Raw genomic sequence first — 8,262 nt, 5'->3', positions numbered from 1 at the left:
AACCTGTAACGCCCATACAGTGTCAGCCTACAAAAATATTTTACTCCTTGATTCATTGATTGATGATGTTTTAAGGTTCCCAAAACCATCGCCCTCGCTATGTGTTTTTGATGGAAAGGAGAAGTGGCGAAACAAACTCTCCCGCAACACACATCTATCTCATTGAAGAACCTTTCGTTTTCGTTATTTTATTAATCCCATTTTTTTCTCTCTTCCAGACGGCACCGCGCACGGTGCGCCCGCGCTCGTCACGGCGGGATGCGCGCGTAGCGGCCGGCAGCGTGGCGGGGTACGCGCGGTACGCGGGCGGCGCGGGGGCGTACCATGCGCGTGCGCCCGCCGTGCCGCTCAATGCCAGTGAGTATTGTGCTTTGTGGTGTAGGTGATAAGGTTCAATTTGGAATAGATATGTTAAATGTAAAACAGTTATCATAAAAAAAATACACACAGTACCTAAGTGTCATAAACTTTAATTTGTATGAAGACCTCTTGTAATCTGGACAAGAAAGTTTCTTATGAGTATAAAAAATATTTTTACTGCTCCTGAACATGAGTTTACAACTTCTAGAGTACCTAGACTCTAGTAGCTGGTGCCTGACACTGCTGTACCGTGGTGCCTGTACTGTGTGATTTTTGCTGCCAACTTCTAAAGCATCTGCTTTCGGACACCTTTTCTCAACTATATTGGGGTGGTCTTGCTAGAAATTTTGTATATTTAAGTTCAGTCACTATCAAGTTATATTTTTCTACATGATAATAAAAACAATACACTTTGTTCCCCAAAAGTACATGAAAAAAACCAGCTGATTGAAGTTATTTATTCGCATTTCAACGAGCACATTCCGACCGCGGAACTATAACCCGCACACAATATATTATCTCCATTCATTTCAATATGGAAATTTTATTTCATGAATTCAAAAGTCGAAACTTTCTACAAATAGAATGTGAATCAAAAAAGTAGGGTTCGGCTGTGTTTTTAGTGTAGCGGAGCGTAATATCGAGATGGTTTGTAATTTTCTCTTTTCGTAGTTTTTTTTTTATTAGTATTTCATGATATGGAATCCCAAAATAATTTCGAAATGTTCAACGAGAATGTTGATCATGTATTCGCTGAAATTATATTTACTAGTTTATTTAAATAGCTAAGTCATGAAGTTTTCTGAAAACGACAAGGTACTCATTGGCTTATATTGTCTCGAATTTTGTTTGTAATTTAATTCTTTGTTATTTTTTTACTTATTTATTTAACCATTTATGTACACAGTAAAGACACATAAAAGAAGAAGTAATCAACTAAAACAGCACATAGGTACTGCTTAATTTTTATAGAGATCTCTTCCAGCAAATCCGTAGTAGGAGAGTTAGAATACAGACATGTAGACTCCTCAAAGATCCACATTACAGTCACATAAACAAAACAGATTATAAATCGCTCCGCTCACATTCCCACTCTCCGCACTCCCTATAACCTAGCCCCACCATTTAGCATATGTCACGATATTTGTGCCGCAAGTTGTCACGGCAGGTTCAATACGGATCGTGACCGTTACGGCATGACAAGCCTTCACCGGCTCGTAATTACGGTAAAATGATTGGGTGTTCGTAATTAGGGTGATTATTTCAGTTGTGTGTCAGCCAAGTGGCTTAATAAAGCCGTTTGACCGAGTTATTTGTTTGTTGGGGTTTTTTTTTAGTATTGTAGGTTGGTTTATAATCTTGATGTGGTTCAAAACTTTGCGGGTACTAATGATGTTGCAAAACTTCGTTGAGCAAAGCGTGTCAAAGATGTTTTAGATGAGGACCAGCAAATAAGTATGTGGTTTTTCACTATAGATATGTGAGGCACTATTATATATTTAATAGCATTTTGTTGTGCTTCTTCTCTGGAAAAGAAGGAATGAGAGTTTATCACAGTGGTTCCTCAAGCCGATTGTTGATTTCAGACTTTTCAGTCCAGGTTGCTTTGTTTTTCAAGTTGTTTTGTTTCACCTTTACTCGGTCATTGGTGTCCGAGTGTACTTGTCTGACCTAGAATCGAAATCGAACAGTTGTATAGCGATTTTAAATTATTATTATTTAAAAACTAAACCTACAAATTATAGTTACCAAAAATATGTCACAGCCACAACCAATTTTCAAAACACAAACAACGGAAAATCGCAACACAAAACCTCCAACCTAATTACCATGTATCAATTGCGATTGTTGAACGCATCGTATCGCGCATTACACAATGCATTGCGTATTTAGTGCCGGGGAAGGTCTCTCATTGTCGCTTTGTGCCAGCAATGTATGGCATTGTGCGCCTTTTGCGGCATTTCAAATTATCGCCTTGATGTATGGCCCGTTTTGTGGGGCTATTCATCCAGTTATTATGAATGTGTGTGTGTTTATTGTTTTGTTTTATTTGTGTGTGTGTAGTGTGGGATGTTAGAGATAGGTGTAAGGTTACATTATTGAGCTATTCATTGTCCAATTGCTGGGCTCATATTATGAAAGAAGTGTCATATAAGGAAACGATTAGGACACAAGGGACCCTTGGTCATAAACAAAATTGTTGAGCATCTTATGTTTAAAGAAAAGTAAACCTGAATATTCGTGTAAAACAATGTTTGATTATTAACTACCTAGTAGATTCACGCGCGTTCCGAGGTGACTAATTTCCACACAAGGATAAGAATTGCTAGCATGTTATTCTGACATAAGCTACTCACATCAAAATTCTTTCAGTAGAAAAGCGTGAAGAGTAGCGAACATGCATCTTTACAAGCTTGGAACTAATAGGATATTTATTGACAAAAAGCTTGTTAAGGCAAGGAAAAATATGTTTAGGAAAAAATCACAATCTATGTCTTCATCATATTACCTATTACCAGGCTTCCAAAATCGTTTACCCAGTGACGTATTACCATAAATTTGCATGGCCCCCATGGCCCAAGCTATAGATAAATATTTACTGATTAAACTGTACAAGTCCGGCCAATTAATATGCAGCACCTGGTTTAGCTGGGTTCCGACTAAACTTAACTTATATTGGGTTTAAGTTAGTGGTACACAGTTTTGGTATAGATTGAGGTATGGGGCTAGGGTTATGAGAATCTTTCAATAATTGACAAAGCCGTTTGGACATTTTCTATCCCATGCACAAAATAAACACATTCCCGTTTTGTCATGTAGATCAGGAGTAAAAACTAAAATAAATAGCTCTGTTATATTTTTAGCAAATTAAAGGCTCAAAATGAGTACAACCTTATTTTTTGACAAACTTTAATACATCAGAAGTAACATAGGTATGTTTTGAATAAAAATTAAATCCCCATATAATTTCCCAATTTTCAAAAGACTTCAAAATTAACTTTAAACTCTATTAGAAGAGGCCTTCACATAACCCTTCATAGCCCTTCTCTACACTTACAAACATATCTATAAGTACATAGTAGGTACATCAACCACTAGTACAGTTAAAGTGGTCCAACAGACAGACATAACCAGCCACAGAGCAAATACATTTGAATTTATAATCACCTCTGACGAGTGGGGTCAATGAACTATGAGGTTTGGTACTTGAAGGGTATAATGTGGTTTCACTTAGTTGTGTATTACTGGGGAAATGTTTAAGTTCGGTATGTTAAATAGCTTATATGGTTCAAAAAGATCTTATATGTAGGTTTTGTTAATGTACTTGTTTGTGTAAATTTTTCATTTTTTTTTAAATGTGGGTATTGCTTTGTTAATCCATGTGTATTGAACTATTTGTCTGTCGTTATGTGTTTCCAATATACCCAGTAAAAATCAGAGAGTGTATTTCGGTACTTTACCTTGACTAACATAGTTTTCACATTCCTTCGCTGTACGAAAAGAAGCCTCTTTTCTACAGCGAAAAAAATAAAAATAAAAAAGCCGATGATGAATTTCACAAGAACAACAGAATTTAACAACGGCTCACCACAAAAGTTTTCTCTGTCAAACCATGTTTATCTTACTTTCACTGCAATTTTGAACCTCAACATAAAATTTCCCCTACTTCCCAACGCAAGGCGATAATCATCTAATACACTTCCCGCCATAATCCTAATAAGGCCGCTAATCTTATGGCCCATCAATCATTCGGTGTGTGTCCACAAAAAATTATGTTATTCCAAGATACGACGTACACTGATACGGGGATCGTAAATCAAACTAATACGTGTTTTGCTGTGTAAAATATCTGTATACATGGCGTTACTGAAGTGTTGTATATAGAAGTCTCATAGTATAGTTTTTGTTTAGGATACTAGGTAATATAAAATTTGCACAAGCTTATAATATATGACAAAACCTAAAAAGATAATTAACACTATATCAACCCGAGATTAATTCTTATTTTTTTCTAGAGTAGGTCAGCATTCGATTGAATAATTGTTTTTAATTCAACCATTACAATATTTTGCAGCACCTATAGGTACCTATTATACCGTTAGACTTATAGACTTTATAGGACCGTTAGACTATCAAATATAAATAAAACCTCGATTCCTTAAATGGCCATGTTTGCATAAGTTTCATAAGAATATACATAACAATATCTTAGTGACCGCTCTACCAACCTCTATCGATCAAAATATATTTTCTCCACAAAAACCCAAGCATTTTCTCTCTATATTAAAAGCAAAGATTACATACATCTTCTATAACAACTTGTTGACCTCAAACCGTTTCAGTAGCGACTTGTAAATTGGAAAGTCTGAAACTCTCTAATGTACATATTCGTGTGAGAATTTAAAATTGAAGTTGACGGCAACGGATTTCTAGAAAATTCTAGCAAATGTGTATATTTTCTAGATTGAACGGACGCTTAAGCGCTTACGTCAATATCTACATATATCATCTATGTATATGTTTGTATATGTACGTACTATAAATAGTGTACTTATTTCTGAGTACTGGCTTTCGATTTATTTAAGTTACGTACCGTGAAATTATTTCAGTTTTTCATTGATGAGATGTCTGGATATGTGTTCGCAAGTAATCCTGTTTGTTCTCTTTGATCAAAATGTGATACATAATTGACTATTTAGATTTTGATTTGAACAGTCTTTCGAGCACAAATGGAATGTGTGGCATTTCCGTCTTTGGTATTACAGGTTGTAAGCTGTAATATGTTACATCACCCACTTTTGCATCTACGACATTTAGTTCTAAAAACATTTTTATTTACCTACATTAATATTTCATTTCACAACAGCGGGTGATCCATACTTGCGTGTGTAAATATTCACGCACATTGTTTTTGTCGGCAACTCGGCTGCTACTGAGCGCTCCCGAGCTATATGTGTAAAAGCGTAGATTTTCACACAAACATGGCTCGCCCGCTTCCCTGAAATAAAACTACTACAACAGCATATAAAATTCTGAATGAAGATCTATTCACTTCATATGCCTTGTTAACAATCCAATTAGATTTAAAATGGTCTAGTTTAAAAAACATTTTTCATTTTCCAAATCCCTTATTAAATTAAAGTACTCTATGATTAGTTAGACGACCTTGATCGGCTGAACCAATAACAGGCCATTATTTAACACACCACGCGACCAACGATTCAAACCTACTTATTATTAAAAACTCCTTCGGTAAAAACAAAACAAGCTATCAATCAGAAACACACCCTAAACCCCAATAAATAAAGTCGACAATGTCATGTCGATAAATAAGTATTTTCATACGCTCATGTTCGGCTCGCCAAATATTTTTCTTTCAGACTTTTGTTCAGGAAAAATGGAACGTGTTTTTCATTCGACGTTCCAGTTTTATTTAGTGGAAACAAGCGCTGAAAGATTTTTATTTATAATAATTCGGAGGTAATGGCTGAAGAAATGGCGTTTAAAAAACATGGGATTCAATTTATTTGGTTCGTGAGAGAGAACTGAGACCTTTTTGGATGCTATTTGCATGAGATAAACCTGTAATATTAAGCCTTAGCCTCAAATACTTGAACATTTCAGTTTCTTTTTCTTTCACAAATTCAGTTCAGTAAAATTATTTTATTTTTAGTACGACTGATATTACTACAATATTTTCCAAAATATGCCACAAACATGTTTGAGGTCCAACGAAACCCATGCGAGTATTTTAAAATTAAGTAGATTTATAGAAAAGTGCAACACGTTCCTTGATGTTATTCACTCAGCTCCTATAAGCCAACTTTTATCTTAAACCACGTGGATCATTTTACACACACACACACACACACACACACACACACACACAGAGAAAGACTACTGCAAAATGTCTTTTTATCATCAAATATAGATAATAGCCCAATTATATCACGGACTTTCGTCATAGTCTTTGTTGATTTACGTATTTTCAGCTCTATCAGTTGCATGCACTGAAAACCTTGAAATAATAAAACTGTAATCTCATATAATCCATATGTTGTACCTCGTGTAGAAAATGTTTACATACATATAAATATGCAACACATGACTCAAATTGTGGTATGACAAAAATCGAAAAACTCAGCTTTTATTTAGTTTATCTTGTGCCTATAAATGATTTTAGGACGTTTAAAAAGATAACAATAAATACCCAATTATAAATGGCTAAGTAAGTATGTCTGTCTGTTGCGCTTTCATGACAAAACTACTGACTTGGCGATTCGAACACAAAACATTCCCGAGCGTACATACAAAAAGACTACTTATGTGCACGTATATTTACACACACAAGTATACCTCACCCGCCTTCATGAGATAAAATATCAGACCTACATAAAACTGACCTAAAAATAACCAAAAACTCACGTCCAATATTCACAGGAAATTAGTTCCGGGGTTAATCTCCTGATAATCAAACAAAATTTCACATATCATTGGGTCAGACTACGTTTATATCTATAAGGTCGTTAGTTGAACGCGTCGGGCCGTGATAATTCAATTACAGTCACGGTTATGCAACTAAGTTGGTGCCAAGCGAATGTGGACTCTATGTGTTTCGCAAATTGTGTTATTTCGTGTGTCAAGTTTAGGACGTGTTTCAGCTTCAGGCTCTGTTGTATTTTCATCAGCTTCCTTTTATGAAAGAAAAATCTTGTGTGGGAAGATTTTTTATAGGCTGTTAGCAATTCAAACTATTTTCGAAAGATATTTCGGATGCTTGAGAAAATGTTATGTACGAGTAATTTTTGTGAGGTTCAGATCTAAGTTTTATTTATTTTCAGAATCTCTACTAATATTACAAAGCTGAAAAGTTTGTTAGTTTGAACGGGCTTGTCTTAGAAAGTAGGTACTAAAACGATTCGAATTTTATTTTCAGTGTTTGATGGCCCATTTATCAGAAAAGGCTAAGTACCTACATATAATAAAATGAAACGGAATTTCCTTTGAGTTAATGATCTATTTTGTAAACTATTTCAGTTCTTAAAGATGAATTTAAGGTCTACATATAAGTATACAAAAAGAAATAAACTAAACGTCTGATACTAAACCGATTTTAAAACATCATACACCAAAAACTACATATAAACATACAGACAAAAATATAGCACTCAAAAGAAAAATATATTCAAACAAAATGCAGATGTTATTACACAGAAATACTACGATTTCCAAGCAAAATATCTCACGATGTGACGTATGAAGGATTTTACGAGATAACTTGGCAGTGTTTGTCAAGTAAACTTACTCGATCAGTCGTCGTTCCCTAGAAGGGGGGAGGGTCTGTCAAGGCTTGGGGAGGGGGTAGTGACGTGGTAGGTGGTACTCTTGTTAACATACGGTATGATTAGATTTTTTTTTCGGTTCGTAAGCTGGTTTAAATTGAAATATGGTGGCTGAGTTTGGGATGTTTTTAGTTTAGTATTTTTTTCGATGGGTATTTTAGATTTAGTTATGTTACTGTAACACTACTTAACTAGGTACAAACTACAACTTACTGTCTACAAAATTTATGACAGTGTCTTGAGAATGTATGAATTTCAGAGCCTTTATCCTTCCTCGATGAATAGGCTATCTGACAGTGTCATTTTTTCTAAATGGACTAGTAGCATTTGACATTAGCGCGTTCAAAAAAGCTCAACTTTATAATACGGGAAAAGATGATTCAGTAGTGACCTTATCTATTACCGCGTTTTTTTTTGTCTACAATACAATCGGATATATTAAAAACTGATTAAAAATAGCATTTAGTGATTTTATAAAAGTAACTAATATGTATGTAGAACGGCCTAGATAGCCTAAATATTACAGGTTATACTCAGCTGCATTCCAGCAGATAGTTTT

At 35.0% G+C, this 8,262-nt stretch overlaps 1 protein-coding gene across 2 annotated transcripts in view; it reads left to right on the top strand.

Annotated features, from left to right (window-relative positions):
• Positions 1-218: 218 nt before the first annotated feature.
• Camta (Calmodulin-binding transcription activator) overlaps positions 219-8,262 on the top strand; it is a 136,519-nt gene continuing 128,475 nt past the window's right edge. For both annotated transcript variants that reach the window (XM_064035749.1, XM_064035748.1), the window contains exon 1: positions 219-357. The gene's annotated coding sequence lies outside the window, so the exon portion shown is untranslated. The remainder of the gene's footprint in view (positions 358-8,262) is intronic.

The sequence above is a fragment of the Helicoverpa armigera genome, chromosome 8 (genome assembly GCF_030705265.1).
Source record: "Helicoverpa armigera isolate CAAS_96S chromosome 8, ASM3070526v1, whole genome shotgun sequence".
Taxonomy (NCBI): Eukaryota; Metazoa; Arthropoda; class Insecta; order Lepidoptera; family Noctuidae; genus Helicoverpa; species Helicoverpa armigera.
The sequence above is the reverse complement of the archived record's forward strand: the minus strand, read 5'-3'. Positions and strand labels throughout refer to the sequence as shown.